The sequence below is a fragment of the Podarcis filfolensis genome (genome assembly GCF_964270895.1).
Source record: "Podarcis filfolensis genome assembly, chromosome: 4".
NCBI lineage: Eukaryota > Metazoa > Chordata > Lepidosauria > Squamata > Lacertidae > Podarcis > Podarcis filfolensis.
The window spans coordinates 63,245,087-63,268,701 of NC_139607.1; the positions used below are offsets into that span (position 1 = coordinate 63,245,087).

The following is a 23,615-nucleotide window of genomic DNA, read 5'->3' on the forward strand; positions in this document are numbered from 1 at the left end:
GAAGTTAACAAGGTGAGAAGATGAAACAAATGGATCTATGTTGAGCAAATCAAGCCTGTCACTGAAATTGTTTTCAAACCTGAACCTGTGCTGTTTGGACATACTGTAGGTTGTAGCACTATTAATGGCAGAAATGTGAAAGTGTCCTCTTGGGGTCCTGAAATGAATTTAAGTGAACACAACATGTTTTGGCCTCTAGCTACCAATAATAACTGCAAATGTACTGAGAACACAAGTGTCAAAGCAGTGAGAGAGGCACTGAAAATACATTGCTCTCGTGAACTAAATGGGATCCTATTAACAAGGCCAGTTAATTGTGTAACGGCATACAGTTTAACCATGCATCTCAACCACTGCTTACTCTTGTGCTAATGAATGCATTATGTCTCAATTCCTTTGAAATCCATCCTCCCTCCCTCCTCTGTTTTGTACCATAGTGGAGGTTTTCCAGTCTGTGCCATGTTAAATGAAATGTTGATATAGTCCACTGATGCATGAATTCTGCATGCAAAACAGAAAACAATTTTAGAAAAGACCTAACGTGTCAAAATAATCCTTTCAAAAAGCAGGCTTTAAAACGAAAGCCTAAGCTGCGCATCCATCACTGAATAACAAACGTAATTACTTCTCATGACGTTAATTACAATCTGGTATGCCTTTAGCTAGGAAATACAGAACTCTGGTTATTATTAATTGCATTTATATACTGCCCTTCATCCAAAGATCATAGGGCAGTTCATAAAAATACAAAATGAGAACCCAAAATACATAAAAATACAAAATGAGAACCCAAAATACATAATAAAATAAAAACAAACCAGCAACCCACCCACCCCACAAACACATTTAAAAGGTGACAGAATATTAATCAGCCAAAGGCCTGGTTGTAGAGAAACTTTTTCTCCTGACACCTAAAGTGATGGAACAAAGGTGTCAGGTGAGCCTCCGTAGGGAGAGTATTCCACAAATGGGGAGCCACTGCAGAAAAGGCCCTTTCTTGTGTTGCCAGACCTCTTGTAGAGAAGGCGCACTAAGAAGGGGCTTCCCTCCAGGCCACACCTTCTCCCCAGCCATGCACCCCTTGCCCCAGTTAAATATATTTCCCATTTACATTAACAGTTGGAGGTTTTTGCATTTCTTGCAATGGAATTTCACCCGCCTCTCTTCTCCCCTGCAGCCCTCTATTTGTTGTTTAGTCGTTTAGTCGTGTCCGACTCTTCGTGACCCATGGACCAGAGCACGCCAGGCACTCCTATCTTCCACTACCTCCCGCAGTTTGGTCAGACTCATGTTTGTAGCTTCGAGAACACTGTCCAACCATCTCATCCTCTGTCGTCCCCTTCTCCTTGTGCCCTCCATCTTTCCCAGCATCAGGGTCTTTTCCAGGGAGTCTTTTCTTCTCATGAGGTAGCCAAAGTATTGGAGCCTCAGCTTCACGATCTGTCCTTCCAGTGAGCACTCAGGGCTGATTTCCTTAAGAATGGATACGTTTGATCTTCTTGCAGTCCATGGGACTCTCAAGAGTCTCCTCCAGCACCATAATTCAAAAGCATCAATTCTTCAGCGATCAGCATCAATTCTTCGGCATCAATTCTTCGGCGATCTATTACACACCCTCAATATCTGCTCCAGAAGGTTGGGGGGGATCTTCTGCAGAAGATTTTGGGGCTGCACATGGAGAGGAGAGGAAATCCTGTTGCACCCATGGAAGTCCACTTGCACAGCATTGGAACATAACAGAGTCGCTATTAGGGTAGTGCTACCAGTTCAGCCACACTGGGGGGCACAATAATGATGTAGAACAGAATGCCAGAGGCGAGGGGCACCAATTTTTTGTGTCGCACGGGGAACCACTGAAATTTGAGAGCCCATAGTCCACCACTGAACATAACCCATTATTAAGCTGGTTGTTGAAATAAACATGAAGCGTGCCTTCAGTTAAAATTATTTTACTTCATCAGAATTTAGGCTTCAGTCCCAACCTATGAGATCGGGAGGAGCTATAGAGTTATCTTTCCAGCAATAGAAAGGAGAACCAGTGGTGAAAGTGGGTGTCTACAATGTTAGATGCCCTGAAACAAGCAGAAAACCCACAAATCCAAACAGCTCCATTTCCTCAGCTGCACCAACCTGGAGCTGTTGCATCAGCAAGTGGGGCAGGGACTTGTCCCCCTCCCCACCCCCCACCCCCCGCTGGGAGAAGCTAGCAGGGGTGAAAATGCAGCCCTGACAGAGCCACTGCCCCCTTCCCAGGATTGCTCTGTTAGTCTTTTTTTTTCCTTTCTAGTGAGAAAGTCGTTCCATATGTCACCTTTCTTCTAATGCATTTAATTACATAATGATTTTATACTTAATGGATTTATATTGTTTCTCCTATTTTTGTAATTTAAAAATCAATTTAAGAAGAGATTAAGTCACAGCTTGTTGCTGAAAAGCATATGAAGTAGGAGATAAAACATAGAAAAGTTGTATTTAGTTGCGATGGGATGGGATGAGATGAGTGTACGATGGCTAAGAAGCAAGAACAGGGAAGAAAGCTGGAAAAACAAGGCCCACGTCTGCCTTCCCTCCCACCTCAGGTGTAGAACACATGTCAGGCTAGTAAGAGGAGCTAGCCAGCCCCACTGGCTCTTACGGTTTCCCCAGGTGAACTGAAAACACAGATGAACATATTAGTCAGCACTGATCTTCTTGGTGGGGAATCCTTCTGAGAGACTGAATTCTTTCCTGGAAGTCCCCTGCTGCACCACTGCATGTGTGAGGCTTTTTAAAGAGGCTGCTCCTGCGTGGTCCAACTGAACCCTGTGGGAACACAGAGCATCTGCACGAATGGATTTCCTACTTACAGCAATGCAGGCTGAGAAAACAGGGCACTTCCACATGGAAGTCTTCCGTAGGCTTTGTTTCCTTCTCATTCCTCATTCATCAGGCCATGGGACAGCACAGTGGTGTTCACATATTTTCAAATGTTATGTTTTTCCATCCATGGTATCCCATTCACATCATGTCTGCAAGTGCCTACTGTGTTTGTGCACAGACCCCCCCTCCTTTCTCCAGACCTCCCACCCAATTACCCATGACTAAGGAGGCACACAAAGAACAAAGGATATTGGCAATTATCCAACCACTGGAAATCTCTGGGGTACGGTTTCTCCTACATTTGTTGTACAGCACGCTTGCACTGTACCCGCTCTTTTTTTTTAATACACAAGGAAGGAAGTAGCTGAGCAAGACTTGTGCATCATCAAAAAGAGCAAATGAAAAGCCCCAAACTTTTCATGGCTCAGGTATCTCCAGTTCTGCCCAACCAGAACTGAGGAGACATGACAGCAGAGCACACACACATAAGAAAATATAATAATAATAATAATAATAATAATAATAATAATAATAATAATAATAATTTATACCATCTGGCTGGGTTTCCCCAGACACTCTTGGGTGGCTTCCAACAAAAGATTTAAAATACATTAAAACATCAGTCATTAAAAGCTTCCCTAAATAGGACTGCCTTCAGATGTCTTCTACATGTCAAATAGTTGTTTATTTCCTTGACATCTGGTGGGAGGGCGTTCCACAGGGTGGGTGCCACTGCCGAGAAGGCCCTCTGCCTGGTTCCCTGTAACTTTGCTTCTCACAGTGAGGGAACTGCCAGAAGGCCCTCGGCGCTGGACCTCAGCATCCGGGCAGAACGATGGGGGTGGAGACGCTCCTTCAGGTATACTGGGCCAAGGCTGTTTCAGTCTTTAAAGGTCAGCACCAACAACACCAACAGCACCAGAAATGTCACCTAACCCCTTGGAAACAATCCACATCCAAAAGCTTATTAGCTTGGTTTTGAAATAGTCACACATTTGAAGCGTGTGCATCAATAATGGACTTAAAAGTACTAACTGGATTTCTTTTTCCAGGTAAGAGAAAGTCTGCATTAACGGGGGTCGGGGATAAGGTATGTACAACTCAAGCACCTTCTTGTGTGGAACCCTTCCCCATCACCACCAAAAAATGGGTGCCTAGACACTGCAAATTCCTAGTACATGGCTGGTGCAGAAGTGCCCAGAATCTGTTTTCAGAAAGAGGATTAGGCTCTGGAATATTAATAACAAGCTGCAAAAGCAACCACAGTCTTTTATGACACATTTTAGATTACAAAGCAATGGATTCCAGGCTGGGTGTCCTGCTGGCCCCTTGGCAGAGCTTCCAGACAGAGATGTGAGGACCCAACAATAAGGCCCTACTAAGACATGAAGCATCTCTCCTCAGTAGCTGATTCCCGCCCCCCCACCCCCACCCCCACAAAAAAAAGGAAGATCATTGTTGTTAGGGACACTTTCCCCCCATCAGCAGTGTATTCAATTAATCATTACACTGTGCCCTTTACTCAATTTCCAAGTTCCTATCTCCTGGGCTCTATTGCTTCTTGCCACGGAAACATCACTATATAGGCACAGACTTGCTGACAGCAGCAGCTCTTGCAGTGAGTTCCATCACAGCATTTCTGCTTCTAGGGGACAAAGAAATCCATTTTTATTTCTTATTTAACAATCAATCATAACTTGATTGATTTTTTAAAGAAGAAAAGCCGTATTTACTGCATATAGCTTTCTTTGCTTTTTGATGTAGTGGGTGCATTCTAGCATTTCTGATGATGGTGTGATTATTGATGACTTTGGATCCAAAGAACGGCAAAGCTATATCTGTTTTTAGCACTTATTGCAAGGTGCCCCCAGAATATTTTTACTCATTTATCTTATCTTCTGATTTTATTGCATGGCAAGGCATCCCCACCCCTACTCTTCTGTCCTCCCCAATGCCAAGAATAAGAGACAAGACAACCAATATTTATGGGTAACAGACATAAGAGGTTTGGCATAGGCATTAGGTAGACCCCAGCCCTTCCGACCCGCCTGCTGGAAGAGCTTGCATTTTGGGGTCAACTGGAAATGAGGGAATCCCTAACCTACATCAAGGAATTGCACTGGATTGCACCTGGGGAGTGCTGTGGCCCCACCTGGACATCCAGATAGAAGCATCTTCACTGGATCCCATTAATGGAATACCCCATTTTGGAGGGGTCAGGCAGAGGTTACAACCTACCCTCTGACCAAAACTATGCCTATACAATGCCTAAGCAAGCATGCCCACTCACAAGTCTCTCATTAGGCAAGTAAAGGTAAAGGGACCCCTGACCGTTAGGTCCAGTGGCGGATGACTCTGGGGTTGCGGCGCTCATCTTGCCTTACTGGCCGAGGGAGCCGGCATACAGCTTCCGGGTCATGTGGCCAGCATGACTAAGCCGCTTCTGGCAAACCAGAGCAGCGCATGGAAATGCCATTTACCTTCCCGCCGGAGCGGTACCTATTTATCTACTTGCACTTTGACGTGCTTTCAAACTGCTAGGTTGGCAGGAGCAGGGACCGAGCAACGGGAGATCACCCCGTCGCGGGGATTCGAACTGCCGACCTTCTGATCGGCAAGCCCTAGGCTCTGTGGCTTAACCCACAGCGCCACACGCGTCCCTTCATTAGGCAAGTGGATGGGACCAATTACCCAGGCAGCAAGCCTGGCGCAGAGGTTTCCTTTGCTGCCTAGGAAACAGTCCCTGGGACTTCTCACATTGGATCCCAGTGCATGGGGGAATGCCAGCCTGCAAAGGCGCCCACCAAAGAAATAGACTATGCTGGGAGAGAGTGATTGGCCCAAGCCAAGATTTCTGGCTGAGTGAGAATTTGAACCTGGGTCTCCCACAGTCCATTCAACGCTCACCCACACCACAGTAACTCTCTTGAAAGCCAAGATAAACAAATAAACAAGTTCCATCTATGAATTGGGAATTTAGACTTATTCTTCCAATAATATTGGGTTGAGTTGGGTTTTTCCAAAAGAAGGCTTCAGACTTAATTTTGCCCAACAGAAATTTGCTCCTCCCAATGTCATACGGCAAACTACTTTTGTTGCTAAGGGGAGTTTCAAAATAGTTTTTAATATTGCCTGTGGCCAGTAGTTTAAAGCAAAAAATGTCAAAACTATCCATTGGACCAATCTAAACTCCTGAGATGAGCCTAAACAACTCTTGGGTGAATGGAGATTTCCCCCCTTTTCCTCCACATATTAGACTTGCAGGTGAGCTCTATCTAAATTGCAGATTTCTTTGTCTGGCCCCTTGCTGGTTCACACTGTTTGCAGTACTTCTGAATTAAAACCATGTGCTCTATTCAGCACTCTCATACAAATTCATATACATATATAGTGGCAGCACTGATTGGCATAGTTTGGAGCAGACCATACTTAAGAAAGCAGGAAGACAATTGGATTTTCATCAGCCTCCTAGGTCCCCCCTCCCTTTTTCATTTTGGCAATAGCTGTGCAGTTGTGTATTGTGTGATCCAACTCATTTTACATGAAGTGCCTCCTGCCTGATGATATTTCCTAAGGCTATTGTTGTTCACTTAGCAAATGTGTGATGTGCAATCATGCAAAGGAAAAGTGTAGGGTGAGGATGGAGAATTAAAATGACAAATGGCACACCGAATCAGGCAGAGCCCACAAGGAAAGCGGGCTGGGGGAGAGAGAGTGGTTACTCCATTCACAGATTTGAGAGCTTCAAATATTGCAAATTATAGCAAGGCTGCCTCTCTTAAAACCATGCAATCTTCAAGCTTGACATGTGAATATTCAGATATTTGCACCACAGATAAGACACTTCAGATTGACACTGTAATACATAAACCAAGATACTGTGTATTGATAGTTTCTAATTTGGCTAATATTAAAATAACTTTTGTTTGCTTGACATGTTAGCCTACAAAATTTGTTTAAAGCTTTAACAGCTATCAAGTTACGGGTAACAAAAAATACTATTTTGCATTTTTCGTTTGATGTAAACGTATCGAACGATGGTTACATTTTTATTCTGTTCGTCGTATCCCAAATATTTTAAAAAGTTTGTATAGCATTTCATTTCCATGTCAATAGTTGCAATCTAGAGCAAATTGAAAATATCAGTGCATTGAGCTACAATAAACATTAATATTTAGCATTTTTGTTGAGTGTTGTGAGGAAAGTACATTTGCAATAAGTTACCTAAACTGAGGGGTGTGAAGATAGACAGAAAGATAACCTAATCTTCCCTTGCTGATTTATTAATTACTTACTGATTATTAACTACAAGTAACTATTTGTAGATTGTATTTCCTCAGGCTTTACGTCCTTCCTACTGCTTCTTCTTCAGACAGTTCATGCTAGTGTTCTTTTTGTTAGCCTCATGACTCCATGGTGTAACCTTGCACTCAGTACAGCTTTGTTTCTAACAATAAATAATCCACAAGTTTCTTGATTCTTTCAGCCAGCAGTCTTCCCAGACTATTTCTGCACTCTGATGAAATTTATATACCAAACTTCAATACTAGCTTGTCCTTTTTTTTGCATTATTTTCACTTACAGAAAATATGAACCTACTTGACTTCACAGGTTTGTAGTGAGGATAAATAGAATAACCCCTATGTACGACCCTCCTTTTTTTAAAAAAAAAAATCTGGAATACACATGATAAAGAATAAAAAGCTTATATTAATAAAGATATGGGGCAAGCAAGGTCTTCAAAATCTAAGGCAAAGTAGGAACATTAATGTTATTGATGTTATATTTGGGCTTGTATTCTTTCACAATAAGTGTGGCATTTACCCCTTACTTTCCTGTAGGTAAAGGTCATATTATAACTCTGTGGATGTAAGTCCCATTGGAAAAGTACTCAATGGTAATTACTTCTGAGTGGGTGCTATAAAATTGCACTTTCAGACACTTTGCACTCCATTTATTTCCAGTGGTGTGGCAAAGGCCCTCTAGCTTTCCAGTTTCATCAAGCAAATATCCAAATTGTGTGAAGTTGGACAAATAAACCCTACAAAACTCTTGTTTAAGTTTTTACACAACAAACCTGTTCCTAGAGGTATTGTGGGTGATGGGTAGTATTAATCATACATATATGATATAGCCTAATCATTTTCCAGGTGTAATGCATTTTGGATGGTGTAGGAGAATTTTCTAGAAAAGAAATCAGAAAGGCCTACAGTCCTTGTGTTCTCTGAAATTCAGGCTGATTGGGGTTTTGTAATTCATGTCTGAATATTTCGCTGGTTGCCATGATATTCGTGAATTCATCTAGTCACTTTCATTTATTGATATTAATCCTTAAACTCCTCCTGCAGTGAGGCTTTCTTTCATAACTTGCCTTTGTTCCTCAGCTGGTGCACAAAAAATTACTGAGCTGGTCTAAAGCACAATTTGCTTATGCACTTCATTAAACACAATAAAGACACAAGGATTTTATCAGTAGTTGGCTCTTTAGAAGTTAAATTCGATAATTATAATTAAGGAAACCTAGAATGGTTTTAATTGAAACTCACTCACTCTGAGATGGTGCACTCTTGTTCCTAGCAATGTAGATCTGGAAAGGACCTCAAAGGTGATCTAGTCCAGAATCCTACCTATTTGCAATAAGTTACCTGAACCAGTGCGGGGGGGGGGGGGAGAGATAGATAGCTATCCTATTCCTTCCTTAGTGATTCATCCTTACGTACTTTTCTGTGTATAAGACTATTTTTTTTTACTAAAAAATAATGTTAAAAGGCGGGGTAGTCTTATACACAGGGGTAATCTCCCCCCATTTTCTTAATTTTGAGTCCCCAAAAATAGGAGGCGTCTTATACACAGGGGCGTGTTATACACGGAAAAATACGGTATTTGTTTTGAAAAATAGATCACCTCTTTTCAGGTTTTTACTTACCTCCTGCTTCTTCTCCAAATTAGTTAGTTCAAGTAAGTTACAGTCTGAGTCACTATGTTTAAATGTCTTCTTATTCCTTGTTAGTTCATGCCATATTTTCAATGTATTTCCCCTTTCTTAACCACACAAAAATTCTGCTTCTTTTTTAAAGTGGATTTGCTGTAACAGAGTACTTCCTCTGCCCATCGGGCACTCATCCTACTTTCTTCAAGAACAATTGCCATCTTCCATCTTCTCTCCTGCCCGCAGAGAAATGTATGTATACCCATTCACCCTCTGTCTTCAACATTAAGCTTGTTATTCAAGTCTGTCAAACATGGCTTAAAGTATGGAGGCTCCCATATCTCTCTCTCTCTCTCTCTCTCTCTCTCTCTCTCTCTCTCTCTTTCTCTCTCATGTGTGTGGGGTGAATGTGTAAGGGACCATTACTATCTTCTCAAAGAACCTGAATATGAGGGAAGAATGTAGCCCTGGAATTTACCTCAACTCCCTTCTTCTCCAAGAACACCTATTGCTGTTGTGCACACCAGTTCCCTACTCTTTTGCCTTGGCAGTGTCTGGAATGATGCAACACTATGTTCTCAGTGGCAAGAAAACAATACCACAAACACTCCTACTCTCTGACCTTGTAATTTTCAGTTTAAAAAGACTGAAGAGGAAAATCTAGAATAAAGACATAGAAGAGGTTCCAAGAAGAAAGTGTATTTATAAATTGCTGGCTAATGTATCTGAAACAAAGAATCACTTCATTATCGCTTCCCAATACATTAGGGTAGGACCCAGAAGCTGTAATCAGTGTTTCATTGAACCAAGTACACACACACACAAAAAGCCTGATGATTCTTGCTGAAGAGCATATAATCAAAGTGTAAAATGAAACAATGAGTCCTGGCCTCTCACACAAAGCCTCCTTTGTATTTTTTGCTCTAGGAGGCTTAGTTTGGTCAGAATTGAGTATACACTTCCAGAGTTAAAGCTAAATACATTACTTCTGGTAAATGAACCACCATAGCCATTAGAGGGCTGTGGAAATTTGTGTCCCGGGCTTTTTAGACTCACCTACCCATGTACTGGGACGCGGGTGGCGCTGTGGGTTAAACCACAGAGCCTAGGGCTTGCTGATCAGAAGGTCGGCAGTTCGAATCCCTGCGACGGGGTGAGCTCCCATTGCTCAGTCCCTGCTCCTGCCAACCTAGCAGTTCAAAAGCACGTCAAAGTGCAAGGAGATAAATAGGTACCGCTCCGGCAGGAAGGTAAACGGCATTTCCGTATGCTGCTCTGGTTCGCCATGACCCATATGATTCGCCACATGACCCGGAAGCTGTACGCCGGCTCCCTCGGCCAATAAAGCGAGATGAGTGCCGCAACCCCAGAGTCAGCCACGACTAGACCTAATGGTCAGGGGTACCTTTACTTTACCTTTTTTACCCATGTACTATCCAAAACCAAAGGGGAACATTGGTTGCCAGATGTGAAATATGTTGGCATTATTTTCAGCTCTCCTACCCCACTAGAGAGATTTTTCTAAGGGGAGAGAAAAACTAAATCCTCACTCACACACATACTCACACATTTTACTGCAGGGGTGAGGAACCTCAGCACTGAGGCCAAATCCATGTAGCCCCCCAGAAATCTCTTTCTTGCTCTCTTGAACCGCCGGCCCCCCCACCTGTTACTGGCTCTGCTTTGCAGCCCAAATATTTTTTTTCCTGGCTAGAATGTATCTGTGAACTCTAATATTGCTCCTTGCTTGCCTCGAAAGGGGTGTGTGAATGTGTGTAGAAGTTAGCCAACTGTGCGAAGATAAAAATTTACAATTGTTGTTTCACCCGCTTTCCCCACTCACCTCAGGCATGCGGCCCTTGGAATGTAGCTCTGAGGGGAATGTGGACCATAATTATTGGGTCCTCAGAGCCGGTGGTATTTGATAGTAGATACAGACATTTCACCTCTCAGGCTTAGTCTGGCTCTTCGTTTCCCAGGCGGAGGAGGAAGCAGCGGTACAGCCAAGCCATCAAGTGAGCAGGGAGAGAGACAAGACTGGCAGCTGAGAGAGGCATTAATATAAAGAGAGTTGGCAGCACATTCACAGGCTGCAAGTATCCTTTTCATATTACATATATTTGAAGGGGAAATGACATCTTTAGTTGAAACAACTTCTGCACATTCAGTCTGCGACAGCTTTAGACATTCACAACTCTTCTTTGTGAAGCACAGAAGCCAGGACGCTCCGTCAAGGAAGGCCCTACAAAAACCAGAATAGAAAAGGCCTGACAGAGGAAGCAGAGCATTGTGGGAGTTTGGGTAGAAAATGAAAAGAAAGCAATCTTGCAGCTGACCAGACCACAGGATCAGTGGTAGTGTAGATGTGGAGCAACAGGCTTTGCATTCAGAAAGTACCAGGTTCAAACCCCAATATCTCCAAGTTGGGGTTGGGGAAAGACTCCTGTCTGGTACTCTGGAGAGCTGCTTTCAGTGTAGACAATGCTGAGCCAGACAGACTTAATGTCCTGACTCAGTAAAAGTCATCTTCCTGGGTTCCCGTGTGCCCTATATATGTCGCCAGAAACTACTGAACAATGCTATGTACCTTTCTCATTAATAACCTGAACTTTTCAGAGAGAGAACAAGAGAGAGAATTCAGTAGCAAGCCGCCAAAACCTTGGTTAAGCTCAGTGCTAAAATAAAAGCAAAGGAGAGCCATACTGAGTCACTGATGCTTGTAAGTAACAATAACAGGGGATACTTAAGGGAATGAAGATCTTTTCAAAATGAACAGGGGTATCTGCTATGGAGAATGGTATGAATTCAGGAGGTAGATGAGAGGGTATGGGTTGTAGGAGTAAATAATTACAAAGGGACAGATGAAGGGTAGCAGAGGTGTGATGGCTGAATAGGTGGCAGAATCAAGGGAACAGGCTTTTCTATTATTTGTTGATTTAACGCATTTTTAACCCATTCTTTGGGACGCGGGTGGCGCTGTAGGCTAACCCACAGAGCCTAGGACTTGCCGATCAGAAGGTAGGCGGTTCAAATCCCTGCGACAGGGTGATCTCCCGTTGCTCGGTCCCTGCTCCTGCCAACCTAGCAGTTCGAAAGCACGTCAAAGTGCAAGTAGATAAATAGGTGCCACTCCGGCGGGAAGGTAAATGGTGTTTCCATGCGCTGCTCTAGTTTGCCAGAAGCGGCTTACTCATGCTGGCCACATGACCCAGAAGCTGTATGCCAGCTCCCTTGGCCAATAAAGCAATATGAGCGCCGGAACCCCAGAGTCGGTCACGACTGGACCAAATGATCAGGGGTCCCTTTACCTTTACCTTAACCTATTCTTCAGCCAAAAAGTCTCCTACAGAGGCTTACTGGTCACTCTTTGGTTTTGTTTTAAAAAAAGAGAAAGCCAGTCCCTGGTATTAGGCTTGCAATATAAAATCATGACATAAAAGGAAATGGGATTGCAAGGGAGAAGGAAAAAAGCAGGTTTAGGCACTGGCCGGGTAGGGACTTAAGTAGTTGTGCTATCAGGACAGGACTTGGAGAGAGAACTTCAGGCCCCTCCTTAGGGTGGCTGGCAAACACAGCAGGGCTGGATCACCACATTATGAAGTAACATATTATCAAAAGAGGGTAAGCGGGAGGTAAACATAAGGTCATGGTTGAGTCTAAATTTACATCTGTTCAGCATTGTCTGTATGCTATGTCTGAAAAAGGCAGAAATTGCTGTGGGTAGATGGGTAGAAATTGACAAAAGTTAGATGATATTGTAACAAGTAACTCAGAAAATCTAACATATGGATTCTGTCAAAATAAATTAGGAATGCGGAGGTCTGAAGTATGACCTCAAGCTTTCTCCTCAGGAAAAGGAAACCAACTGACTAATTGAGGCAGCCTGGGCTAGACAAAAATGTACTTCTGCAAACCTGGGAGAAACTAGTCAATGTCTAATGGAGGTGACTCAGTAAGTTGTCTTTTTCTGTTTGTTTGTTTTTTAAAAAAACTTTCTCCCTATAAAAATCTATTTGTAAATGATACCAAAAAAAAATAAAACTTTGAACAAAGACAATGCTAAATATACTTGGGGAAATGCTGAGGTTTATTCTTAAGGGATTTAACATTTTCACTAATGCAGACACAGGCAGAAAACTTTCAGCAAACGGAGGAGCTACCATCTCGATACCAGCAGGTGGTTATTTAGCCTGCCCATCAGCATGCCATCTGGGAGACAGCACAATGTAATTTGCAGAAAACTGCATTTCTCGACCACCCCCTCATGAAACTTGCCAGTAAGTGTGATTCTCCCCCTCCAGACGTTGCACGGGAACACTTGAGTCAGCAGGACTTGAGAGAGATGGTGTTTCTGCTGCAACCCACAGGAGAGCCTATTTTGCAACAGGGCATGTGGAAAGGCACCAAGGCATGATGAACGTGTCTGCCCCAGCTTCTCTCACAGTGTAGCGCCTGGCCCAGGAGGACGGGGTCACAGCTGAACTGTCTTTCAGTTGTCAGAATCATGGTTCTCAGGTTCTGACTTGATACACACTGCCCTTGTTGTCTTGTCATCACTGAAATGGTAGTTACGCCCACAGGAACGTGGGGATCTGACATGCTGAGTTAGACTGTTGGTCTATTTATCTCAATGCTGCTGACACTGACTAGCAACAACCCTCTGGGGTTTCGGCCTAGAGTTCTCCCATCACACAGCTACTGCTCTTCCCTTCCAGCAGCAGCACTGTTCAGCCATCCCTTTACAGTGGTACCTTGGTTCTCATATGCCTTGGGACTCAAACAACTTGGAACCCAAACACTGCAGACCTGGAAGTAAGTGTTCCGGTTTGTGAACTTTTTTCAGAAGCCAAATGTGCTCCGTTTTGAGTGTTACACTTCCGATTTGAGTGCCGCGCTTCCGTTTTGAGTGTTATGCTGAGGTCTGTCTGTTTTTGCTATTTATTTTGCGTTTTTGTTTTTGCGACTGTGTGAAATCCAGTTCAGCTACTGATTGATTGAGTGAGTGAGTGAGTGACTGTAGTACACTGTTTATTGCTTTCATTTTATGGATCAATGGTCTTATTAGATAGTAAAATTCATGTTAAATTGCTGTTTTAGGGGTTGTTTTAAAAAGTCTGGAATGGATTAATCCTTTTTGCATTACTCTCTGTGGGAAAGTGCACCTTGGTTTTGGAACGCTTTGGTTTTGGAACGGACTTCTGGAACAGATTAAGTTTGAGAACCAAGGTACCACTGTATTGGGAACATTCAGGTCCTTTTAATAGAACAGAAGCAACTAATGCTCTGCTCATGATTTATTGTGTGTGGGTTTTTATGGTGGTCCACTAATTAATGAAAAAAAGAATTTGCATTCAAAAATTATGAAAAGTGTGAGACAATTCTGGTGAAATTCTAATGGGTGGGTGCAGGGGTTTTTGTGCACTTACCTTGCTTTCGAGGTGGCCAAGAACCTTCATTATGCAAATTCTATCTCCAGCAGTCTGCATTATACAGCCTCCTAGTTGCCCATTCTTCCTGAAAAACCCATGATGTCCTTAGCTAGTTTTTTCTACAAGTTCAGAGATCTGGGAAGGCTGCCTACTATTCTCCTGACCTAACAGCTATTTTATTATTATCATTATTTATGCAATGGCTTTTTACTTTTAAATAAATCTGTGTGTGTGTGTGTGTGTGTGTGTGTGTGTGTGTGGAAGGGGGCGGGAATGTAAGCTAAAAGAAACTACTTTCTTAAATACAAAATCAGTTATCATACTGATCTTAGGCACCTGGCAGCTGGCCTCTCCAAGTGCTCATGCTTCAGTGAAAGCCCACGGAAACTTCGATGGGTGTCTTCAGATGAGCCTGGCAGGTTGCAGAGCACTGAAAAAATGTTTAATTGAAAGTAAATGGCAAACACTACCTCTTGGCCATCTCACAATAATGAAGCAAGCTCAATCCTTCACCCACTGAAATTATTAAGAAATTCTAAAGTGCCCTTCAGATTTGCTGGGCTTCAACTCCCATCATCCTTGACGATCGCAAAGGCTGGCTGGAGCTAAGGAAGTTGTAGTCTGACAACATCTGAAGAGTACCATGAATTGCCTACCAGAATTAGGAGGAAGGAAATGGGATAAAAAGTCTTCCCCTTGTTGTAAACAAGGCAGGGTGTGCTGATGATGCAGGAGGCATATGAGAAATGACATGGCAGGCAAATCATGCAGAAAAGACTTCCAGGTCATCCAAACTTGGAGATATTTTACAGCGATTGGAACAGACTGCATAACCAGCAAATAAGCCTGCAATTACCAAAATTGTTGTCTGAGGCTATTAAAAGGAGAAGATGTTCTTCCACTGAAATTGCCAGAATGGATAAAGAAAGATAGAAGGGATATTGTGAGTGCAGTAACAGAGTATTGAATAGAAATGGATGTTTACATTAAAACCTAAAAAATATATTGACAAACTGCCTTATAGAAGGAAATTAAGGTATTTCAACTCTCTCTTTTTTTAGGAAAATAGGAGTATTTTGCTGCCATTCCTTTGAAAATATTGGATTGCTAATACTGTGCTAGAGTGGGTGGGTGGAGATATTATGTGGTAAATGTTAAATGATTAGCTAATAGGAAAATAGAATTTTGCTTCTCACTAGTACAGCATGTCAGTTTTTTCTTTAAAGCAGAGGTGGTGAACCTGTGGCTTCACAGGTGTTGTTGGACTACAACTCCCATCATCCCTAAGTCATTCTGACTGATGAGTTTGGGTCTAATGACCTGAAGAAACACAGGTATGTTTCTGGGGTCTAAAGGATTCTAAGATATGAAAAGCAGGTGATATTTATTTCTTTAGAATACTTATATTCCAATTTATTGCCCCAGGAGACTCTCAAAGCAGTTCACCAAAGATCTGAACAATACAAAATTGAAGAAACGTGACTCATGTGAATATAGATTCAGATTTGATCCTTGGAATTTCAGAAGCAACAGATATTCCAGGATTAAAGAAGCAAACATGAAGAAACTGGCAGGTGAGTTTTGAGTTTTGGTGATTCTTTGGACTACTTGCTCAGGTGGCTGAAGGGTGATGAGATTCTGTGATGTGGATGAGATTACAGATCCTGGGTGGCAGGATTGTAATAGTGAACTGCCACCGACAGTTACAAACCTTCATGCATTCCCACATGACATCCTCTACTTTGAAAGTGATTTGTGATGTAAACGGGAGCGGCACTTGGTGCTCACTATAGCTCTCGGGGGCTTTCTCAGGAGTAAGTGTATTACTTAGGAACCGATAGTATTTGATGGAGTAGTGATTTAAATATCCAGCAGGTGGCGGTGAGAGAACCTAGTTTGGCTCTCCTATTCTATGAAACAATAGAAGAAGCCGTGCCGGCTGCAGTTCCTGAGCCAGAGTCGTCTCAGCTGCTTTTACTGCTACACTTCACTTCAGTTGCTGTTTACAGAGGTGCCACCCTCTTCACAGACTGGACTATTATACCATTGCCTTTAGGGACTCTCAAGCCTGGTGCTGCTGACTGGAGATGCCAAACTGAAGATCATTTCCTTGGCATGGGATGAGCAGACCAAGCCTGGAGGTGAGATGTGCGTGCTCCGCAGTGGGACGCTTTTGAGCCTCTACCTGTGCATGCTTTTTGCTCAGTGCTAGCCTGTAGAAAACCTGGCTGGCTGGCTGGCTGGCTGGCTACACTGCCAAGGGCTCTGCTAGAATGCCTTTAGGGGGTGGTGGACATAGAGAAGGATGGCCATTGGGGCTTCCAGTGGGCAGCATTAGGCAAAATGGTTTCCAGGTGACCTGATGCAGCAGAGGACAAGGCGGTTGTGCCTTTGGTATGGAGGAGGGAGTTGCACTAAGTGACGCTCTTCTCATTCTCATGGCACTGTGACATAAGAAGCTGTGCCTGCCAAAACTCACTTTCCTACATACCTGTAGGCGGTACTGAAGTCCTGTCCTCTGTTGCATCGGGAACGCCAGTTTAAATCAGAACTAAGAAGCTGCACTGTGACTTTGGAAAGCTTAAGGAAGGCTCTCTGGGGAGAAGGTGGCATTCAGACAATATAAACAGGAATTCCCGCTCCCTGTAATTTTCCCTCTGTTGCCTTCTCTTCTTCTTTGGTACTGTTTATATTGTAGCATGATTCTGATGCTGAGAGACTGACTCCCCACCAAGTATGCCTAGGGCTGCAGTCTTTTTGGGACCTTTGCCTGCTCATCCTGGGGCCAGGGTTGTTATTTGTTGCATGCTGTTCAGTGCATAAACAAATAGCTGTAGTTAAACAGCAAAGCCCATTGGTGCTCACTACTTTGAAATGGGTCATGCCTTAACACTTGGGTGTGTTTAGCTTTTACTCCTAAACATACCACCTTGTATATTTTTCCTGCCCTCTTAACTCTTCCTTCCCTTTTCTTGCTTTTGCACTGAGTTGGGGGAGGAAAACTTCAGACAGGTACTGTTTGTGTGTTGAGAACCTTTTGAGATTAAGTGTATTGCTCTTTCTAAAGACCATGGGCTTCTACCACACCCCCTCACCCTGCTGCCTATGTTTTGGAGCACTTGATGCCGTTAGGGAGCTCAGTATGCCTTTTCATGCAGAGAAAGTCAGCTTAGCATCTTGTCGCACAGAGGCATGAATGTGATATAAGGTACTTTTTCCACAGGAACTCAGCCTGGCTTCGCTTGCAATGAATTGACTTTTCTTTTTGCACCCTCTGTTTCTCTCTCTCTCTCTCTCCCTCTCTCCCTCCCACTTTCTGTTTGGATTTCTTAATAAGCTGTCATCACATTAAAAGGGGAAAAAATGGATTATACAGAGGAAAGACAAACTTAGCCAGCTGACTACCTGCCTACAGGTTTTTAAAAGACAATGAGCTTTTTCATATATAAATAAAGACTGTCCCTGGCATAGATGTAATTTGCTTGCCAGTGTTTGGTTTGGTTTTTGCTGCTGAAGCAGAGGAACATGAAAGGTAGCAAAGGCAATTCTGTTTTGCCCAAAGCTTCCAAGAAATTATTGGGAAAGTGTTGTTTCTTTCATAAGGTTTTTATTGAGCAATTATTCATATCATACTTCAAAATCTTCCATATTTAAGAGCTGTTCCTAAGACTTTGGCTTTATAGCACTTTGTGTCAAAATGACCTAGCAAAATCCTTAGCAATAAGGTCTCCTAACGCCCTTCTGTTGATATATTGTCAATATCTAACATGTGCAATTTGACTCACAGTGGGCCTGATTTAGAAAACATATGAAGATGAAAACCTAGATTCCACACACCCCACCCAAACAATAAATCAGTTAAAAATAACTTGCAGCAAAACCTTCATGGGGGGGGGGGAGTCCAACAACCTCCAGAGAGCCAAAGGTTCCCCATCCTTGGCTTAGATGTTGCATAAGGCAGTGCAGAAGGGCAATAAATTTAACTGTTTTTAATATTTTATTGTTGTATTGCTGTAACCTCACCTGGGACCTCATGGAGAAGTGCAGGTAAGAAATCTAAACAATAACAACACCAGCATCTTTGCTGGTCCCAGGTCATCCTTCCTCACCTGAAAGACCAAGGCAAGGTTTGGGTGAAGGAAGTGTTAGTCAGAAAGAACAATTTGTCACGCTGTGCATCATTCTGGTCTTAAATTACAGGCTTTTTATCTTTGATTCTCTCTGGTTTTTGAGAAAGAAACTTGTCGTTTTCATGTTGGCAATCCCACGCTCTTCGCAAGGGATTTGAATCTGTTTTCTGGCAAAGTCAATTTAAAAGAGAGACAGAATTACAAATACTTAACTGATAGTAATCATTTCATTGGAAGGCACACATTTACCTTTTTCTCAAAGAACCAATAACTGCAGGTAGCCATGTCTGATCATTGAAACAAATCTAAAGAATAATAGTGGAATTGTAATTATTATTATTTTGCGCAAAAAGCAAAAGCCATTAGTGATTCAACTTTTGAGTTATTCAGAAGGCTTCCTTGTTCTGTATTATAAAAAGGTGTGTTTGTGTGGCACTGTTTATGGCAGCGAGAGATATCTAAAATGAAAGTTCACGATTATTCACCTGTCCCTGTTTATCTTCACAACAATCTTGTTGTATAGGTGAGAATGAGCAAAAATGACCGTCCCAAGGTCACCCAGTGAGCTTCATAGCTGAGCAGAGTTCATTCTCCCTCTTCCAAGTCTACCCACTGCCAGAGGCGGCCCACAGATGAGGCAGGATGAAGCAGCTGCCTCAGGAAGCAGAAACACAAGAGGTGTTGCCCATCTTCCCCACCACATCAGACGCTGGTATAGCCCTGACCCCTTGGAAGTCAGAGGAAGGTCAGCGCCAAAGCTCTTCAACGGCCCGCTCTCGTCAAGTTTCAACGAGAGTGGGATGTTCCAGATGCCCTTGCGGAGTTTGCCCCACCACCACCGCCTGGTGGTGAGGCTTTGCAAGGGCTTTTCTTTGAGTGGAAGCCCTTAAAGAGCCTCAGATGCACTCCATTGTGGGGGCAGCGGTGGGATTTTTGTCTCATGTGCAGAAACATTTCGGGCCACCTCTGCCTACTATACCACACGTGAATCATTTCTTTTTTCAGCTGATTAAGAAATTATATCTGTACAAGAGACTCCTCCAGCTCTCTCTAGTTTCCTTCTTTCTATCTTTTGTTACCTTACTACAAATTTCACCATCTCTTTTATTCTGCTGCTACTTCAATCACTGCTCCACAGTGAAGGATTTTCTATTATAAGAGGCTACAAGGGTACATGCCTACAAGGGTAAGTTGCATGGGGCAGCAGCTGATAGCCACTGCCTCCAGGAGCATTCCTTGCATGCCTTTCCTTGTCCCCCTAGAAGCCCTTTACTAAAGCCAGAATGTCACAAGAGACCTTGATTCTTGCATGTCCTTTAAGGGTTAGGGTTCTTGCATGTCCTTTTCCCACCACTTGCACACAGAAAGGAATAGCAGAAAGTAGGGTCCTCATGCTGCATTTCAGCTTTCAGAAACTCAGTAGAAGATCCCAATCTCTTCTCTTACCCTACTTGTGTATTCCATGTCCCCTCCCATTTCCTAAGAAATAAGCATTGTGCATAGCATCCACTTGGTGACTGGCAGCATTCTAGCTTCAGAATCAAACTGAGCATGCACTGTCTAACTTTGCCAGCAATTGCTGCCATAGGCTTTAAGTTAAATTAAAAATTAAAGAGTTAAATTTAAAAATTAAATTAGAAGATTGAATGCCTCATTTGTCAGAACTTTTTAACTTGCTGTGGCAATTTTTATCAGATCAAATTGAAATTTGGCACACTTCTAGACCTCACCAGAGATATCATGCACTCCAAGGTTCAACTTTTTAATTCAACAGGTGCCCTTTTTTCTTAAACAATTTGAAGCTTAGAATGGCTGTACTTTTTATGAATCTTGCTTTAAGTAAATGAAGATTGCTGTGCCCCTTTAATTAATTCACAAAACAGCACAATTTAGGACCAAATTACTCATGTTATATGCCTTTAAAAACTGTATTGGCTATTTTTTAAAAAAAAAAGAAAGAAAGAACAGTCCTAGGATCCCAGTCTAGTACGTGCTCTCAATCCTGATTGGGGTCCACATGGGTTTCTCTTGAAAATCACCTTCAGCTCTCTGCTATTTCACCTTGAAGGAGTGTTTTACTCCAATCAGGAGCATCCAACAGTTTGCAGGGGACTTGGGTTTTCCCCCCTTAAAAATATAAGCAGCCCATTTTAGTGAAAAAATAAATTGAAAAAACTAATAGGTTGACTCCTATTTTGAAAAGATATCTGAGTTAGGCTATGTCACAGACATACTTTAAGGTTGCAATCCTGTGCCCACTTACCTGGTAATAACCCCTTCTGAACATTTTCTTTTCTCGCTTCTGAGTTAACATGCATAGCGTGTGGCATCCAAACTGAGATTCTGGAACAAACAGCTAAATGGAAAGGTAAAAACAAACAAGTGAAATGAAACATTGTGATTAACCACTCATCCTCTTGGAAATAAAACAACATACCAGCACAGTACTCACATAGGGCACCACCCAAAATTAAGTGCTTCTTAGCGCTTTTTTACAATGGCAGGGAGAATAGTATAGGTTTGACTCTGCCATGGGACTAGAACAGAAAAGTTATTCCCCTTGGCTGGATTATGCCCATAGAGTATTCTTACAAAGTACTATAGACTCGCAGAGTCACTTCTCAAGTCATCACCTTGAGCCATATTCTTAGCTGAGAATTCAATTTCTATCAATGATCAAAGGACATGTGAAAGAAAGGCTGCATTCACACATTGTTCCAGCTCTCTTGCTAATACCAAAAACTCTGCAAGAAGTTGATAAGGGACCTCTATGCCTCATTAACTTAGCAATATGAACAATGATAAGTTCTCAGTTTGGAACAATTGAAAAGTGGGAATCATCCTCTTTGAATATTTTATCTGATGAGGGTGAAATCTCCTCTTTTGGAGAGGCTTTCTGAAACAATACAAGATATTAAGTCTATCATTTGGAACTGAATCATGCACATGCAGGGATACTGTGGAAACTAATAAATGAGTTTTCATCTCCTTGATTCAAAGGTGATTGGGGAATTTTAAATGCTAGGAAAATAATATTATTTCAGGAGTAATCACTGTACACTTCTGGCTTTTTGTGAACAAGGCTGCTGCTTGTGAAACCAATTTAAAGCAGAAAATATAGGATTGAGCTATCACTATAGGGCAACTGGATAAATACATACATACATAATTTTATTTGTGTGCTGCCTTTTCACAATTCAAACCATGCTCAAGGTGGCTAACTACATGAAGAAAATACATAACGACAACATAACAAAAGTACTCATAAACATAAATAAAATTCAAAGTTGAGATTGTCATCCACATAGGAAGGCAAGATTGCACTGTGGTAGAGAAATGTATGTTGAAGTTTAAGGACATTTACTGAAAATTTATATACTGTGGCTAGGGAGTAAGACTTTTCTGAATCAGCTGGGACTTGCTTTCAAGTATGCATGAATACAATTATGATACACAACTACTAAGGAAATGAAAAATATCTCGGGATGTGTTCCCATTTACTTTGCACTCACTGCATTTCCAGTGCTGGATTTTTAATCTGTATTCACACGAGGCTGTCCAAAATGCATACTGAAGAGCGGAGACCCATTCAGGAAAACCACAGGTGGCAGAAGCCTGTGGTCTCGGGACCCGGCGGGCGCCAGAAGCAGCCCCCAAAACGCTGAAGGGACCCCGTAAGGGGCTCCGGATCGCGGAGGGGGTAGCGGCGCTGTGGGTCGTTGCGCAAACAGCGAAGTGAAGCCGCGTTGCTGTTGCCGGTCAGCGCTGTCCTTTCTTCCTGCAACTTTTCTGAACTTTGGAAACTACAACCCGTGAGTAAATTTGGACATTGAAAACTTTCTGAAACTTTTGTCAACTTTCTGAAACTTTTTGAGAACTTTATGAAACTTTTAAAACTTTTTTAAAAAAAGTTGAAATCTGGCTGAAAACGGAGTGAGGATAAGCAGGAAGCCCATCTCCCGCTATACTGAACTTTAAGCAAAGAGCAGGAGGAGTGGAGACAAAAAGTTATGCGTTAACTAAATGCTGGCACCCTGTTAAAGCAGTTTTCTGAGTGAAAGACTTTGAGCTATTGACTTTTGCTGGTCATATTCGGGGTGCATTGATATCCTTCTTCTGTGGCACCAGTGGATTATAAAATAAATAAGAATCTCTGGTGCTGGAGCTGCCTGGATGAGCACCAGTTTGCAACTTTGGATACATTGAATTCAGGTTTTGAAACATTCTGAGTTGGAATTGGATACTTTGAAACTGTTGCAGTCAAGGCACTGTAAGAAACACTGTTTTGCTTTAAGTTTTACTCTGCTAAAAATAATACATTGTGGAGGCGATGGACATGGATTTAAATTTATAAGTTTAACTTGGATTTGATCTTTTCCCTGAAGACGTATTAAGCTCCCTCTAGAGGATTTTGGACTTACAGCAGTGACTTTGTTTTACTTTCCCTTTCCCGGCCTCTGTTTGACTATTGTATCTGGGACTCTGCTTTCTCATGGGAACAACTTGGATTGACCTTGGATTACAGATAACTTTGGAATGAGTGGCGCAAGGAGAAGAGGAAGGACTAAACAAACAACTCTAACTTTATCTGCAGCCTCACAGCGTAGATCTTCTGTGCCGGCCTTGCCCTCCACTTTGCCTCCAGACATAGAGGCGGCCTCCCTAATACAGGCAGGGGAGGGTGAGACAGAGGAGCTGCACCTGGGAGATATGGCTTCAGGGACAAGTAGCTCTGTCTTGGAGAAAATTTTGGAGAAACTGGAGGCTCTGGACAAGAAGGCTGATTTGCATACAGCTAAAATTGAACAGAACACAGAAAGCTTGAATAAGCTGACTGGACAAGTTGCACAGAATGCCCAGTCTATTGGAGAATTAAAGGAGGCTGTAGGTGAAAATCGTAAACTGGCTGAAGATACTAGTCAAAGATTGGAAGAACTTGAGAAAGAAGTAAGACCACTCAGCAAACAAGTTGGAGAACATCAGATTTACTTTTTGATGACAGAACTGCGAAACAGGGAGACCAACTTGAGGATACGGTCAATACCAGAGGTGGAAGAAGATAATTTTATTGAATTTCTAACTAAGGAATTTGCCAAGTTTTGGAAGTTAGAGGAAAAAGACTTTAAAATTGTATCTGCTTTCAGGCTTGGCAGAGTCAGAAGGACAGAGAAGCCCAGAGATTGTTTGATAACACTGAGATCAAAGGAGGAAAGGGACAAGATTTTGGGCCTGCACTACGAAAAGTCACTAGACATTTTGGGCAAGAGA

At 42.5% G+C, this 23,615-nt stretch overlaps 1 protein-coding gene and 1 long non-coding RNA gene across 2 annotated transcripts in view; both read left to right on the forward strand.

The window, feature by feature from the left end:
* Nucleotides 1–23,615, forward strand: part of LOC310761667 — a 275,642-nt gene that overhangs the window by 149,841 nt on the left and 102,186 nt on the right. The window lies entirely within an intron of this gene.
* HTR1F (5-hydroxytryptamine receptor 1F) overlaps nucleotides 16,166–23,615 on the forward strand; it is a 107,308-nt gene continuing 99,858 nt past the window's right edge. Inside the window, exon 1 of the mRNA XM_083611687.1 lies at nucleotides 16,166–16,358. The gene's annotated coding sequence lies outside the window, so the exon portion shown is untranslated. The remainder of the gene's footprint in view (nucleotides 16,359–23,615) is intronic.